The 17,667-nt window shown below is 37.8% G+C and overlaps 1 protein-coding gene across 4 annotated transcripts in view; it reads left to right on the top strand.

Annotated features, from left to right (window-relative positions):
• The window catches only part of FOXP1 (forkhead box P1), a 579,361-nt gene that overhangs the window by 213,081 nt on the left and 348,613 nt on the right, over window positions 1-17,667 (top strand). For 3 of the 4 annotated variants that reach the window (XM_011971157.1, XM_011971164.1, XM_011971180.1), the window contains one exon: window positions 10,488-10,548. The gene's annotated coding sequence lies outside the window, so the exon portion shown is untranslated. Of the gene's footprint in view, window positions 1-5,615; window positions 5,698-10,487; window positions 10,549-17,667 lie in introns of those variants that run through there. The other variant, XM_011971199.1, reaches the window with a different exon arrangement.

Here is a 17,667-nt window from a genome sequence, read left to right as displayed (position 1 = left end):
GCTTTATTGGTTTCACCCAGACAGAGATTTCCATAAAAAGTATTCATTCCCACCTTTTGGAAGCAATTAGATCCCCACAAACAGGCTATAACTTTCAAATGTCTGTTATATCTGACTTCAAAAATAAGTATATAAGTAAATAAAATGCTTCAGCCTGCCTGCATGTGGAAGATTTTTTTTATAAACTGTAGAGTTGCTGGTTTAATGTACCAGACAAGTCCTGCTGGCACAGGGGAAAATAATAGATTCTGATCGTCCATTGTCCAGCATGTTTCTAATACCACAGTAGTTGCTCAGTAAATGTTTGTAAACTGAGCTGAATGAGGAAACATTCCAGTGAACATGCTGACTTGCAAGAATGGTAATTTAAAATTAGCACAGTTATTTCAAATATAAGTGGGGGAAACAACCCACCATTTAGTGCCCCCCAAAAGTAAAAGTTCTAATTGGAATAAGCTTAGGATTTTTTTTTTTTTTATGTCCACATCTAAAGTCTGATGATAACAGAAAGCCCAAGATGGCAGAGATTAAGGTTTTCAGGGAGACTTCTCTTGAGGCTGAACAGATACGTCCATATGAGAACATCTTTATCATGGTGAGGTTCTTGGTGGTTTTTCAAAGAAGTCCCACTCTGAACAGATAACAACGACAACAAAATCACTGAAGTGGGGAAAATTCAAAAGATGCTAGTTTATGTGTCAAAATCAACTTTTGCATTCTAACTGTGCATTGTGTAAATTTGCTGTGCAGGAAACATAAGTGAAGCCATTTGGTTTTGTGGCATTGGTGTGGGTTGGCTCAGGGGGTGGGGATAAGGTTGAGGCATTGATATAGTAAGAGGAGAGCCAGATGGTTGTATTACACATCTTTTGTGTTCTTGTTTGCTTCTTAAAGCAGTTGCAGAATTTTGCCCTTGGCGATATTTTCTTCGTGCCTGTGTGTTCTGCTATGAATTTACTTTTGTCAGAGTACTTTGAAAGAAAAGCCTTGCTCAGAAAAAAAAAAAAAAATTATGTTATAAACTTGTGAAGTCAACAGTGTGTTCATAAAAATATTTTTTAAATGTTAAGAATGTTAGTAAATAGTTGAGAGAATCAGCTTTTCTTTTTTCTTAGTGCAGTGATTTCGACCATGTTTCATGTCAGTTCAGGGAAAGAATTTTTGCAAAATTATGAATGTGCAGTTGGTGATGGATGGATGGATGGATGGATGGATGGAGATGGATAGATGAGTAGACAGATACATGGAACAGATACATTGTTATTCCAGTAGGGATGAGGCCTATCTGATTAGAGATTTAACTTTTTCCATTACTTACAGCAAGCCCTCAGGTTGTGGTTAACCTCTTGTGTTTTATCAGCAAGCCTAACTTGGTGGTAAGTTGAGTGAGAGTGGGTTACGGTAGGTTGGTGAGTTTTGGTTGACATTTGTTAGAATTGCTGTTACACCACCATTGAAATTTATATTTATTCCCTACTAAAAGGAAATTCTCTTTTGCAGTCACCAGTGGCAAGGGATATTTAAGATGTTCTAATGCATGTAAGGGCTGATATTTTATCACCAAATGCTTTTAATAAAGAGTTGCTTTGGAGCCATCCCCCCCTCACCCCCACACACACACTGTGGCAGAATGCTTCAGAATAATTTAATGTCCTTTTTACAGTTCCAGTTTATTTTTTTTTTTCCTTTGCTCAAATGAGAGAAGAGCAAATATATAGGATCCTTGGGCGACGGTTTATTCTCCTGTTGTGCACAGATTTCCAGTTTTAGTTGGAACCTGCAGTCCCTGATGAGAAAACAGGAAACTTACAGTCCTAACCTTATTGAAATCTCTGCCGGGTTTAGTCACAAGTCTGAGACGACTCCTTCCAATAATGAAGCCATTGTACGCATCATATCTGATCAGTTCTTGAAATGTTTTAGTAAGTCTATCTTACAACATTATAAGAAGATAATCAGCAGCCTTAGAAGGTCCCCATCTGGACTGTAGAGTTCTTTTACTGAAAGATGTTTTGCCTTTTTGAGATAGCTCTCGCGTTTCATCATCTGTTCCGCCGAGATGAAGTGCATATGAAAAGTCAGTGACTCTGAATCCATCTGTTGTTATTATTTTCCACTGATAATTGGCTTGAACAATGAAATGTCTGTGTCTGCAGCCTTTGAAACTGTACACCCTGTTTATTTTCTGGAGGTCTCGCTGCAATTACGCCCCCCCATCTTTCCCCCTGCATTTTCTCTCAAGCTTACAGCGAGTGGCGCTTGTGTGAGGATGACATCTTTGACTCTGTGCATCAGTATGTGTCACTCAGCATCTAAAGCTTGCATACGGATTTTTGTCACAATCCCTGTGTCTGTGCCGTTTGCTCCCGAATCCGGCGCTCTTTCAGCAAGGAGCTTAGCTGGGCCACAATGCATGGATCCCTTACCTGGATTGTCGTCTTTATTTCACCGTCCTCATTAAAATATTAATTTAGGGTACAGTATCTAATACTTATGGAATTAGATGCTACCTATAATTGTATAATATATTCAGTTGCGTCCAGGTTTGCATGATACAGAGCATGAATATTGGATTCTACTAACATCACTTCCATTAGCTTACTCAACCAGTATGAGATATAGATGAGCTGGGAAGCATAACTACCCTCAAAACTGCCAAAACAGTCATTAGAAGCTCCATGGGGATGGACAGAGGCTTTCTCACAGTGATATAATGATTAAATTTTGTTCTATGGTTTATTTGCAGCAAGGTTAGATCACTATCGTCTATGGACGTGGGTTATCTAACACCTTATTTGGAAGGTCATTTCAAGGCAAAAAAGAGTGGACAAAACCAGCACCTTCAGTTTCTGTGGTCACCCCTCTTAGAGAACCTGTGTTTTATTCTCTGGGTCTTTGGGTATCTTTTTATTTTGTTTGTCTTTTCTCCATGCTATGCCATAATATATGTTTGAAATGAGTTTTGTGTTTGTTGGTTTGTTTGTAAATATATTTTAAAACTTTTCAGTGATGATCTGCACCTTTTACAGTAGAACGATTTGGCCAGAAAACAGTTTTGTGTTAATAAATTAAAATTGCTTTTGAAATAGAAAGCTGCCCTATTTCCCTTGGCTAGGATAATCACAGCATTCTCGAAGGCTGTGAAGGATCTGTGACCTATCCTTTTTAGTCCAAATACAGTAATAATATAGACGCATCCTATAGCATAGCCCTGCTGGATTTGACCCCAGAGTACTGTATGGCTTTAGTAAGTAGTAGACGAACATAATCTTATTTATGTTTCAATCGAAATCATTTAATACTGCAAAAGTTATTAAAAAATAATTAAGTTACTAAGACCAACATGTAGCTGGAACGTAGAATGAGAGGTCAGTGTGAGTTGATTCCATAAGCTGAGAAAAGGCAGTGGTGGATTCCTAACACTGGCATGTTTTTCCTCTTGCTTAAATTCCTGGATTGTAAGGACAAATTATGTTGAGGTATGGCATATTTTCTGCCGAAATGGAGAAAATTGTTGACTGTAATTATGTTATTTAATTGAAATTATAAGTGGTTGAGGCCACTCAGTTAAAAGCATCCTTTCTAATATAGGGGTAATGTTTTTAAATGAGTGGTCATGGATTGGTGACATTTGAAAGGCAGGCATTTGGGATATATTTTTGGAAAACTCGAATTATTTTCCTTAAATGATTAGTGAACTAGAGAGTATAGTTAAGTAGCATTTTTTGGCTTATTCTCTTTAATTAGATATGCATGAATGTATTATGTGTGAGTATATATGCACATATATATGTATATGTGTATATTTTTATATGTACACTTTATATACATATATCAAACATTATCAAACAGATCTTTGTAGGTACAGAGTCACAGGTATCCATTTACAACGTGACAAAGCAGAGAAACAAGACGCATATCTCTGACAATTGTGACTAAACAAACTGATTGTTTAAAACTCTCATTGAATGTTAGAGATTGAAATGCAACCCAGAGCAGAACTCCAGGGATGGGTATACTACAAGTTCTTTTTGGAGTAGCTGGAGATACAACAATAGCACTCCCCCCGCCACCCCCCACGAGTGAGTTCTTAATTACTAATGAATACAATTCATTTTAATTGTTATTATAGCAACATAACATTTAACTGTCTCCTGTTTAGTGGTGTCCCCTGGAATAGGCAGTGTCTCCTGTCAGAGCGAGGACAGGTAGAAGGCACAGCGGGCGTCTGATTGAGCCAGTTATTCATTTGCTGAGTGTTTGTGTTTATGCAAAGGGGCCTCTTCCTGCATATTTAATCTAGAGTAAGGCAGTGGCTTTTGTTGTGTTTAGCCCACATACCTTCAGTCCTTCCTCACACTGCCGCCAGCCTGGGAGCCCTGAGAGCCAGCAGGCTTCCAAGCGCCTGTAGTTTCTCCCTTACAAACTCTCAACTTTCTTCCGTTGTGTGAAAATTGCCTCTCCCGCCCCAAAGCTTTGCCTCCTCACCATGAACGGGTAAGTGTGTGTGAAGCCAAGGCTGACACTTTTGTTTCATTTTACTAATGTTGAGAGGGTACTTTGCTGCCCTTCTGGGCGCCTCCTGAAAGCAGTCCTGGTTCCTGGGCCGTTGTCAGCTTCTGGCTGCATTGAAATAGACAAGTACAGGTGCCTCTTAGGAAATGTGGCTGAATTTTGGACTCGCAGAGAAAGGCTCGTGAGGACTAGAGGGAATTAAAAAGAAAAGAGAGAGAGAGAGCAGCTTTATTATTCTTTGTCCTAACAAATCCTGTTTTGTAACTATCCTGCAGATAATGCTGCCATTGTTTGCTAAAAAGCCTTCAAACACTGTGTAAGACTGAACTGTAAGAAAACAGAAACTCTGCCGCTGTATTGTCTATACCCGGGCCAGGGTCCTCTCCGAAGGTCTGTGCCGGAATAGGAAAGGTTTTCTTCTGTGGAAATCGAATCGTCTCTTCATTGATATTAATAGCACACTAGAGATGTTGGCCATGATGCTCAGAGAGGCGGTCGGGAGGGAAGGAAATCTGATCTTGCTGGGGGGAAAATGACAGCCTCTTGGCCCCACGGTGGAGGAGACATCATCCAGGCTCCGTGTGCATAATGGCATCCTGGCTTAACTGTTTGCTCTAGGAATTTTAATCTTGAGCTGTTTGTTTTACTATCTGGGGTCTTGCTATTTTTTGTTCCTTTACTGTCTTTAGAAAGCACCATATTCAGGGGCTAATCCAGTCTTTTTTTAAAGTGAATTTTTAAAAAAAGACTCAGAGAAATTCATGTACTGTACACTTAGATAATTCTGGGGTATGATGGGGGTATTCTGCTTTCTTTATGAGGGTAGAGTGTTATTTCAAAAATAAGTTGCCACAATTAACAAGGGTGAACCATCCAAGGAAGAGATGTCCTGTGTGAAGATATTTCAGGGTGTGGGAATTATGTCCAGGCTCTAAAAGAAGGAGTTTTCCTGACCAGTTAACTGTTGCCTCTGTTTGAGTAACTCTTTTCAACAGAAGAGTGTGCTGTTCCCCCGCAGGTTGGAAACTGGGAGAATTTAAATAAAATTTCATCAACCTTATTAAAATATGTAGGGACTTGTGTCTTCTTGGGTGCAAATCAGTCTAGAGACTTAGAAGCATTTATTAACAGTGAGGCTGCTGAAGGTTTTTAATAACAAAATTACAAATACTCTATCTAATTGTAAGTATATGACTTTTATACTTGGTTTTTAAGGGGAAAAATACTTTTTTTTGAGGCAAAGTAACTCCGTCAGAGCACCTTCTGTGATTAGCGCTATTGTATTCTTAAATTTTGATTGATAGAGATAATAGTTTTCACTTAAAAATACAGACAGGTACTTTAACTTTCCATGACAATAGCTATTTGCATTTCTTTTATCTTTTTGTTTAACATTTGTGGGGGTTGGGATGGATTTGATTATTAACTCTTATTGCACACTAAAGGTGAATCTAAAACAAAGGCTTTGTTAGAGCTTCAAAGGGAAAACAGCAAATATTGTTTTTAGGTTTCAACATTTAAAGGCTGTTAAAGGATACCTAGAAAATATTTTCATATGACCACGGCCAGGGTTTTCCTTTTCTGTCAGGTAGGAGAGAGTCATTTTTCCAAATGAGATGGGCCGATGTGGAGTTAGTGGGGGGCTGCCAGTCTGAAGTAATTTCATGGGCAAGCATCGACTGGGGTTTACTGCACCACGTGGCTTCATGTGTAACATTTTAGGTTTTTGCTCTACTAGAATGGACTCCAAAGTTAGGTACTATGATCTGATGAGGGCCCCAGAGGATGAGGAGAAAGGAAATAAAATGTTGCTTGCAGGGATAGGAGGGAGATTTGGAGAATGATGGATTCAAAGTCACACATTTCTTTGATAGAGACAAGTAAAAGAAGTGTAGTGTTTGTGAAGCTGCAAGCCTGGGTAGCGTCCAACTTTGCCTCCGGTCTCAGAGACCCCGACTGCACAGCAGCTTCTTCCTTCCTTTTCTTTCCTGTTTCCTTCCTTTATTCTTTTCCTTTCTTTTTCCCCTGTTTTTCTCTATTTTTTCCTTTCTCCCCTTTTTATTTTCTTCCTTCTTTTCTTTCTTCATTCCCCACCTTCCCCACTTTTTTTCTTTTTTTCTTTTTGGCAAATCTGACTCAGTATTTGAAGTCTTAAGGGCATAGAACAAACTTTGAGATTGATTTTGGAGTAGATTTTCTTAAATACGGAAGATAAAGTGACCCTTGTCTTATATTTTTCAATAGTCAAATATGTGTCGATGTCCTTGTACTTTCTAAGAAGTCATTGAAAAACAAGATATTAAAGCCCACAGGAGATAAGATTCCCTATTTAAAGAGGCAGTGAATTCTTGGAAATTGGCTTATTTGGACCAGTTTTTGCCAATGAGTACAAGCCGTTTGATTGGAGGATTTGAGGGTGTGGTAAGTTTGAACCATGTTCCTTCCTCAGTTTCCTAATAAGAAAGTGTCCTCTAGCCATAGACCTACTGAACTGCCCGCCTGATCACCACCCAGGGGTTCACTTTGCTCACCTTTGCATCTTTAATAAGACTGGCACACAATAGGTTCTCAGCCAGTATTGGGTAGGCTGAAGGTTGAGATGAACTATGTTGGGCATACTTCAGAGTTGCCTTTGCACAGTTATATAAAATTCAGTATAACGGAGAAATCTTAATGCAGATAATTTATTTTAGCTGTCAAGAAAGGGAAGGGGAAAATACTATAAACGGGAAAAAACGAGCCGATATTGTTCATTTTCAGTTTTGTGAAATGAGATTGCACCTCCACATTTACCTGCAACTCAGTTCCAAGCAGGACATACTAGTGGACACTGTGTATTATATGTCACACAGATTAAATTAAGGGCAAAATATACCCATAGAAAGTATGATATTGAAACACTATAATAATGTGAGGGTTCTTTAGAGTAACAGCCCTAATTCGGGAGGAGGGGTGGTTGGGGAGGCAGAGAAAGAGGAATGTACATTTAGTGTCCGCCCCTAGAGTTCGCAGTAGAAATTTGTGTCCTGGACATGGTTTTTGTGGTCACTGTGTAGCTTCAGGTAGATGACACTGTTGCAATCAATAGTGAAGAGGCCACGGAACAATTCTAGTGTTCACAGAATCTTAACTGTTGCAGAGAATGACATAAAGGAAAGTAAGTAATTTCTGTTTACCGTATCCTTGGCTCACTTTTAAAACCTAAAACCAGTAGGAAACTTAAAAAAGAAAGAGAAAAAGAAAAAAAAAAAAAAAAAACGCAATTCGTATGGAGACAGCATTTTTTAAAAGAAGACAAGTGGGCTGGAGGGGAATGTATTTCTTTTTCTTTTTTTTTTTTTAACCTAAAAGCTTTGCATAATCATTTAATTTTAGTTTTGGTGCTTGTGCTGCCGGTAAGCATACAGGTAAATAGTTGATCTATTTGATAAGTAAAAGTGATTTAAAGAAAATAGCAAATATACTATTGGAAAGGGAAGTTTTATGCTTTGGAAAAAATGAAACGCATATTTTTCTGCTAGTTGTTGGTTTCCAATTCTTCTAAGCTAGTAATGAGGCAGACTCGGGCCCCAGTACTACCCCCTAATTTTCTTGTCTATTATATTGACACATTTCATTTAATTTAGCATGATGGCAAACAGCTGTTGAACTATTAATCTTTTCTCAGCAAAACTAGAAAAATGTCTTTTAGATTACTTTGTTAATGTACACCTTTTCTAAAAATGAAAATCAACAGAAATAAATTAATGAGTGGCCAATCGTGCATGTGCATCAAAATTTATGAAACTTCAAAATAGAGAAAGATAGAGATTATATCCTACTGCCAATTTTTTATGTGTAAGTGAAAATTCAATGTAGTCAGTTTTGTATTGTTTTAGTATTTATAAATTGGAGGGTCAGTTGTATGATTTTGTTGTAATTCTTCCCCCAGTATCCCTAGGGGAAAAAAATGATACTTGTAAAATCTGAGGCTGAAGCAGCTTCTATTTTTGGTCTGTGTTCACTTACACACTATACTGTGTGGATAGGTGAGTAGAAAAACAGGTCTGGTGTTTACCTGAAAATATTCTGCAAGTTCAAATGCAGCACTGGAGATAACTTTATTCCAAGTAGGCATTTTCAGCGGTTTTTTTAAAAAATTAAATTTTAATGAGGTCCAGTTGTTTGCCAGGCCTATATGATAGCAAATCTCATCTGCATTGCAAAGTCTAATACTATAGGTCTGACTGCCAAACATGCAAAAATAGACACAGCTCAATAGATAAACATATAAATTAGTTTACAGTGCATGTACTGGAGAACATCTCAAGTAAAAAGGAGAGAGAAAAAGGCATTCTTGCTTTGAATTGAGTAGGATCTGCCAAAGTTCACTTGCTTTACATTTAAGATTTGATGAGTGGTAGATGTAGAAATTTCTGTGTGTGCTTTGTATGTACGGAGCTCTGATTTGTGTAGAGTAGGTCTCTGCAGATCTTAGCTCTACCTTGAGGACTTGACCATCTTTGCTCTGTTTTTCTTTCTTATCATCGCTTGCCCTGAAATAGACTTCTCACCACTGGAGAAACCAATCTTGGGGACATACATCAGCAGTAAAGCACACGATTTTCATTTTCAATTTGAATTGTTTTGTGTAAAAACAAAAAGGTTTTGGTCAGGCTGCAAAATAGTAATTTTAAGTCCCAGAGCTAGGGTTTTTCCCCACCCAAATGGTGAACATTTATGGTGAAAACCTCCAATTTCCTCTTACAGTAAACATGAAAATTATGATTTCACTCAGAGCCTGCATCTTTTTCCAATCTTAATGGCAAGAATCTGCATACACTTGCTTGTGGAAATGTCATAAATTGGCCTTGGATCAATTCCTCAAAGATAGTACACACCAAAGTGCCACTTTCAAATTTTTAGCCCTCGTGAAATAAGATTTTACTCTTCTCAATGATGTTTGCCTTTCCACATTCAGGGCTGACAGCAGAGGGATAAGCAGGGATATCTTCCTATAAAATTAAAACCACTTCATTACATATTATTCTGAAGAGTGAACAAAAAGATATGAACATTTTAGTAAAATGATGATATGATTTCGCCACCTTAAAAATTATATGAGCATTTGGTCAATGGATATGGAATGAATCCTGTACCCTCTTAGTAACTTGATCTAAATTAATAAACAAATGTTTTTCTTTTCACTTGTGCCATATGTTGATCCCAGTTACATGGGCAGAAAGAGGCAGCTTGTAATGTTTCTTAAAGGATTAAACACTGTTTTGCATACGGGAGTATGCAGATGCAGGAGTAGATGTGGGGTAAAATGTGTTCCATGGTTTCTTTGTGTTTTAGGAAGCTTGATTTCAATTGTTTGTTTCATGTGACATGAACCTTTTTTATTTAACTTAGTAGCTCCCATAGATACATGCTAGGAGAAAAACATTCTGTGAACAGCTTTCACTAGCAATTAACTCCCTGCCCCTCCCCAAACTGAAAATGGTGCTGCTTTCATTCATTTTGAAAGGTCCAAAGTGGCAGAAAGCATGTTGTCTACAAGACCTAACTCTCTTCCAAAAGGGAAAAAAATAAGTCTCTGCTTTAATGAAATAAGGGATGTTGTGGATGTTAACCAAACAGAGACACATTCAAGTGGCAGTCTGGTTTCCAAAAACAAAGGCCTACGAGTCACATATTATTCTACGTGAAAATAAATTGATAGACAACAAGATGAGAAAAAGTTGATACACAACATTTGAAATGTTTCACCTTGACTTTTTCCCCCCAAGTCGATTTTGTTGTCTTGAAGAGCTCAAAGGCATATGGTCCAGATAAGCAGAGATTCTTGGGACTTGTTTTTATTAACCCTGAAAGTCATTTGCCATTAAATAGAATTGAGTTCTTTTGTTGTTTCGCTTGTGCCTGTCCTTGGCAGAGGTGGTTGCTACTTCTCTTGACATTCAGATTTTGATGTTCTCTTTTGTTTTCAGGGTAAGACGTGACCTTTTGAGGTGACTATAACTGAAGATTGCTTTACAGAAGCCAAAAAAGGTAAATGCAAATGTGATTAGTGAAGTTATATCCAGGGCTGTGCCTTTTGCCTTCCAGGCATTTTAATTCAGTTGTTTTTTGATCTGTATTTGTCAAATAAACAATGTATTTATTTGCGTGTGAGTACATATGTGGTGTATTTTTGGAAGTCCTGAGAAAAACGGTTGCCCTTAGGAAATGGTCTACAGATTCACATTTTCCCCCCAAATATTATCAAACTCTTCTCTTTTTGTTGAAGCTGAACTTATTTTTATTTTTTAAATTATGTTTTGCTTGTTGACTTGGTAGGTTTAAAGTTAGAAAGGAATATTCACATCACAAAAGTGGTGATTCATAAAATTAACTTGCTGCAAACAAGAGTAACGCATGTCAGTATTGTGTGCTGAAGTGGTGTCATCCGATTGATGTTCATCTGGCGGCTTTATAATCACCTTCTTTCAGAAATTAACAGTCAGGCACCATAGCAACACGCCACATTGGTGTAACTGCTGAGCAGTGTGAGGCACATCCCTATAATGTCAGCACTAGGCTGCCTTGTTCTCTTGACCTTGCTTGAAAATCAAATGAGTACTTGATTTTAAAATTAGAAGTTTTCAGAGAGACTAATGTAGCTTAATGAATTAAAGCCAAATTTAATGTTTTCAAATTCACTTTTGGGAGGGGGAATGAAAAAGTACTCCAGTTAAAATGGTTATGGATGCTACATATTTACTTGATTTCAGAAGTACCTCTCTGATAAATGCGGTGATCATCTTACACAAGATAATTCTTCCGGTCATTTTAACATCTGATATTTCTCAAGCAGTAGCATCTTCGTTTCATTTAGAATTTTGGCCTTTAATAGTTCCATTTGATTTAGTAGATTTGTGTCTGTTTAAAAACAGGGTACCTACCCGCATGGTTGAACAAAGCCTTTGCTGAGATTTTACCGAAGTTTATGTATTTGCCAGATACAGACTTCTTGTTGAGTTGAACAGAGTTTTTTTGTGGAACTTTCATAATGTGAAGAATCTTTGATCAGATTTTGATAAATCTCACCTGGAGCTTGGGGGAGTTCTAGAATGCATATATATAAAGGGTATGGATTTGTTTTTGTAGTTGCATTCTGGCACATTTAATTTGGGCCAGAAAAATCAGACTTCCATCATTTCACCTTCTATATTGTTTAAATGAAACCTTTGCAGGATCTACCTAATTGTATTTCAAAGAGGACAAACATATGTTTCAGATGTTTCGGCATGGAAGGAATTGATTCCCAACCAGTAATTGGGATTATCAGGTCACAACAAAACACTTCCCTTTGCTGGGGCTCAATTTTCTTTTTCTTTTCTTTTTTTTTTTTTGTTTTTTTTGAGACGGAGTCTCGCTCTGTTGCCCAGGCTGGAGTGCAGTGGCAGGATCTTGGCTCACTGTAACCTCTGCCTCCCAGTTTCAAGTGATTCTCCTGCCCTACCCTCTCAAGTAGCTGGAATTACAGGCGCTCGCCATCACAGCCAGCTAATTTTTGTGTTTTTAGTAGAGACGGGGTTTCACCATGTTGGTCAGGCTGGTCTCAAACTCCTGACCTCGTGATCCACCCACCTTAGCCTCCCAAAGTGTTGGAATTACAGGCATGAGCCACCACACCTGGTCTGAACTTTCTAATCTTTAAAAGGAAGGCATTAATCTATATCAGGGGTCTGCAAACTTTTTCTGTCAAGGGCCACATAGTAAATATTTTCTATTTGTAGGGGTATTCAGCCTCTGTTGCAGTTACTCAGCAAGGCAGTAATTTGCTGTCTCCTGGTCTCTGTAATCTCACAGAGTGATCTCAGTCCAAGATGCTCCTCATGCAAAGTGGTGCCACATGTTTAACTCATCTCCTACTGTCAGCAGAGGTTTCTGGCAAAGCTGAAAATTATGATTAAACAGGCCAGGCATGGTGGCTCATGCCTGTAATCCCTGCACTTTGGGAGGCTGAGGTGGGTGGATCACCTAAGGTCAGGAGTTCAAGACCAGCGTGGCAAAACATGGTGAAACCCCATCTCTACTAAAAATACAAAAATTAGCTGGACGTGGTGGTGGGCTCCTGTAATCCCAGCTACTCAGGAGGCTGAGGCAGGAGAATCGCTGGAACCTAGGAGGTGGAGCTTGCAGTGAACCAAGATTGCACCACTGCACTCCAGCCTGGGAGACAGAAGGAGACTCTGTCTCCCAAAAAAAAAAAAAAAAAAAAAAGATTAAACAAAGCTGAAAAAGTGGTAGAAAGATGAAAATTTAGCCTGAGAGTTGGCTTATCCATACAGCTCCAAATACAACCTTCACTGATGGGTTTTCATTTGTTGTTTGTATTGGTTTTGTATTTTTTGTAATCACCTGTAAGCATGAATTATTTTTCTTCTGACTCAATGTCTTTATAATATCCATTCTTTCACCTATTACCTGAAAATGGAAATACGGTCCCCACCCCCCCTAAATTCTGTAATATTATTGAAAGTTAAAAATATCATAGGTCAAGGGAAAATTTGGAAAGAAATGTTTCTAGAAATTTGTGATTGGCATTGCCTGAGAAAGGTAGTCCGTATTACCAAAAAAAAAAGTTTTCTTCATAATCACTATCAAGTGCATGATCTATTATATTATTTAATATCGTGCAAATAAGGCCCTTCCTTGTAAAATTTCTTGATCATAAAAGTATTTTATGTCTCTGTAGTTGTTCTCTACTTTCAGCTTTTTTTGTTGTCTTTGTCTTTGTTCTGTATACATTGTCTTTGTCTGTTCGGTGTTGCTAGAAAGGAATACCTGAGGCTGGGTAATTTATAAAGAAAAAAAATTTATTTGGTTCATAATTCTGCAGACTGTACAAGAAACATGCGGCAGCATCTGCTTCTAGTAAGGACCTCAGGAAGCTTCCAGTCATGGCAGAAGGGGAAGTTTGGAAGAGGCGTGTCACATGACAAGAGCAAAAGGAAGCTTGGAGGGAAGGGGAGCCAGGCTCTTCTTAACAACCAGATTTCTCATGAACTAATAGAGCAAGAACTCAGTCATTACTTTGGGGAAGACTCTGAGCCATTCATGAGACATCTGCCCCCATGACCCAAACACCTTCTATTGGCCGGTCCTCTCACAATTGGGGATCAGATTTCAAGATGAGATTTGGAGGGGATGGATTTCCAAAGTATATCATACATCATCTTCAGTATTCCTATTCCAAGTGAACATTTCATTACTTAACACTTTTTCTTTTACAGTATCCATTCCATCTGTGTTTTGATGCTAATTTCAAATTTTGGGGAGAAATAAGTTAGGGTATATAGACTCAAGTAGTATACATAATTTTTACTTTTGAACAAGGTAAAAGATCTTTCAAAGACTAATTTGTATATATCTTGATCTCTTATCTAGGAAGAAATAAAAGGGAAATACACAATTTAAAAAGATGTTTCATGTGAGTATAGTGGTTAGCATTTCTTCCTGATGAGTAAGCCTTAAATGAGAAGACCTTGCCATCCAGCAATGGACAAAAAAATCAGCATCATCTTTCACACTGCAAGAAGCATGTAGACTTCAGATGCCAGGAGCTTCTCAGTAAATAACACGCCCCAAATTTGAAACCGGGGAATTATTAACAGTCAGTATAGATGCACAGAAATATGCCTACAAAGGTACTATGGAAATAACTGATTATATACATAAAAGTAGCCAGGCAAATTCAGAAAACCAGATGAAGCGATTTTGAAAATTTAGATTCTAAGGTCTGAAGAGTCATAAATAACAGTCATCATACTCGGTAGTGATATAACAATTTTCTTCCAACTAGATCTGAGTGCTTTACAAAATGGGTCTGGTTGCTGGCATTCCTAAGAGGTAGCTGGCAATTCTTATAATTCCCACTTTACAGACTGGAAAAATGGTCCCGTTGATGATAAATAGTTTACCTAAGGTGATCCAGAATGTCAAGATGGAAACTAAAGAGAGACATGCTGGTCACAATTATACAGATGTCATTCTATTATGGTTGCCTTGGTTTGGTGATCTAATAAAGGTTTATGTGGCATTTTTCCCTGCCTCCCTTCACCATTGACAATTTACCCTCATGCATTTGCTTAAAATTCAAATCCAATTTGTAAAATTCGTCATCTTATATTCAATTCTGAATGGCATTGAGAGTTGAAGATAATCATCAAGACCGTATAGATTACAATTAAAATGGTTATTTTTAAACATTAGGTATCTCCAAGCTTCACATTTTATGTGTTGGTCCAGTTTCTTTTTAAAGTCAAATTATTTGAGAGAAAATTAAAAAACAATCAAAGGGAAGTATAATCATTGCAATTTCCCCCCGCATCCCTAATTTGAGCTGTTTTATGTTAGATGAAGGAATATAAATGCATCCTTATAGATAACATTCATCGTGTCTTACCTATTATAAATTATTTCTTGGTGAAAAATAAAGCTAAAATGCTCTTCATTTATTTGAAGTATAAGTTCCTTTAAAAGTATATATGTGAGTGATTTGAATACTTACCTAAAGACAACAGCAATTCTGAGCTAAACCCATTCAAAACTACCTTTTTATAGTAGTTAGCATTTGAATTATATGACTGTTAATTAAGGAAGATGTTATGAAGACACTGTAAGCAGTTGTCATTGAGTTACCAGATGACCGTATTGGCTGGAATGTGATCAGTCAATTCAGTTAAGCATTGAAATGCTCCCTGACCGCCCCTGCTCCCCGCACATACATACAGTATACTCATGCCTGGGTTGTAACAGTCAGGGTAAAGACGAGGCTGGTGTAACAAAGAGATCCAGTGTAAAATGGCTTAAATAAAATAGAAGCCTACTTCTCTCATGAAACAACCTGACCAATGTAGCTTGTCTGGGCAGATCCTTTCTGTCTGTGCTCTCCTCCCTTCGGGCTTTGTCCTTATCATAGGGTTGAAGCTATGTTGTTGCCGCACTGTGGAGATGTCCAAAGCAAGCAGTTTTCTTGTAATCAAAAGAGTTAAATGTTGTATACATCCCACTCATTGTCACTTACCGGATTATGGTCATAAGGCCCAGCAAGCTTTGAGGGCTGCTGGGAAATGGTCTCTACCTGGGTGGCCAGGAGCCTGGGGAGAATTGGCAAACAGATTTAAGGGGACAAGTAGAATACAAGTACTTTATTGATTCAGTTACTCCAATCTAGTAATTTCATTCATTCATTCATACATACAGATGTATGTACATAAATACATATATTAATTCTTACTGCAGGTATTTATTGGTGGGTGTGGGCTAGGTGCTGAGATTATAGCACCATGTAAGAAGGACATGGTCTCTGTCCTCACAGAGTTGATATTCTAGAGGGGCAGGCATACATGAATGGTGATGATGATGATGGGTGTTAGGAAGGGCAATTATTGGTTGATTTGAGAAGTGTTCTGAAACAAGGAGCCCAGGATGTCAGGAATTATGTGTTTTAACATCGTATGGAAGTTATGTGAGATTAACTTGACTTCCTTGTATGCTGTTGTGAATGTTATCAGGCATGTTAATTTTTTGTTAACAGAATTATTGAGATATAATTCCCATACAATACAATTCACCCATTTAATGTGTACTTACTTTTCAATAGTTCTTAATGTGTTCAGAGTTGCAACCATCTAGTTCAGTTTTAGAATATTTCATCGCCTAAGAAAAAAACCTTAGTAACTCTTAGCACTTACACTGCGTTCTCCCTCCACCCATCCCCTGATAACAATGAATATGTGTTCTGTTTGTGTGGATTTACTTAGTCTGGATGTTTCATAGAAATGGAATCCCACATCCTTTTGTGACTGGATTCTTTCACTTAGCAAAATGTTTTCAAGGTTCATCCAGGCATTGAAAATTTTTAACTGTCTTAAAACCTCCTAAGTTCTTATTTTTAAATCTAAGAGAATGGTTGCTTGAAATATTCTTACAAGGGACAGAACTGGGGAAAAATTACTGTTTTTTATGCTGTGTGTATTTCCATAGACTGACATGGCCTCTCAACAGTTAAACGTCAGAATTTAAATGTTTGCATTTTAAGTTAGCTGTTTTTAAACATTGTTAGCCATAATGCTAAACTAAGTTACTCTGTAAACAAGAGCTGTCTCTCTTGAATGTTAGTTTCAAAGAAAAAAAATTTCTTAAATATTGATTTCCAGAGAAATATGCTCAATAGAGTTCGTTTTCAAGCAGAAGCCACTTGTTGAAATGTACATGAAGGCATATTTAGTAGTAAAGACAATATTTGCAGCAATTATCAAATAACCATATTTTGCACAGTGAACAATCAAAAATACAAAACCAAATAACAAATGGTTTTATCTATCTTTTTTTTTTTTTTTTTTAAAGAAATGGGATCTGGCTGTGTTGCCCAGGCAGGATTACAGGGGCTGTTCTTAGGTGCGATCATAGCTTACTGCAGCCCTGAACTTGGGCTTGAGGGATCTTCCTGCCTCAGCCTCCTGAATAGCTTGGACTGCAGGCTCACACCACTGAACTACTGTATCCATATATTTTTTTAAAATGATGATTTTGCTGTCCTATCTGCCAAAGGCACAAATATTCCAACTGCTCACCTTGAGCATTTTAGGAATAAAAAAAATTTCACATTAGGGGGCAACTTAATGACATACCACAGATGTAGGAAATAGAGCCTTTCCTTGGCAATTCAGAAACCTCTGAAAGAAATTTGAAGCTTGACTGTGCAAAAGCAAAATCTTGTAAAAGGTAGCACATCTGTGTTAACCTTGTGGGCATACCCCCTCAGTATCTGGTAACACCAAGGACCTCAAAGAAGCAAATAGTGTACTGATGACAGAATCCTTATTTTATGAGCCCATTTGAAAGTTGAAGCTGTAGTGACAGTTACTAACCAGTGCTAAGTTTGGATTTGAAGTTTGTGGTATCTTTTAAAAAGACTCTTGGTGAATGGGACTTTGTGAATATGAAATGAGGATGGATCGTTTCGGTTTGTTCCTCTCTGCCACTGATCTGGACTTCGCATGGGGTCGGGAAGATAAAGGAAAAACATGAAGTCTTTCTGCCCTTGTCAAATTCACTCTTTCTAAGGGTGAAAATCATGCAAGTCTTCCCTGAATTTTGTATATTAGCATGTATGTA

The sequence above is a fragment of the Mandrillus leucophaeus genome, unplaced genomic scaffold (assembly GCF_000951045.1).
Source record: "Mandrillus leucophaeus isolate KB7577 unplaced genomic scaffold, Mleu.le_1.0 Scaffold121, whole genome shotgun sequence".
Classification (NCBI taxonomy): Eukaryota; Metazoa; Chordata; class Mammalia; order Primates; family Cercopithecidae; genus Mandrillus; species Mandrillus leucophaeus.
The sequence above is the reverse complement of the archived record's forward strand: the minus strand, read 5'-3'. Positions and strand labels throughout refer to the sequence as shown.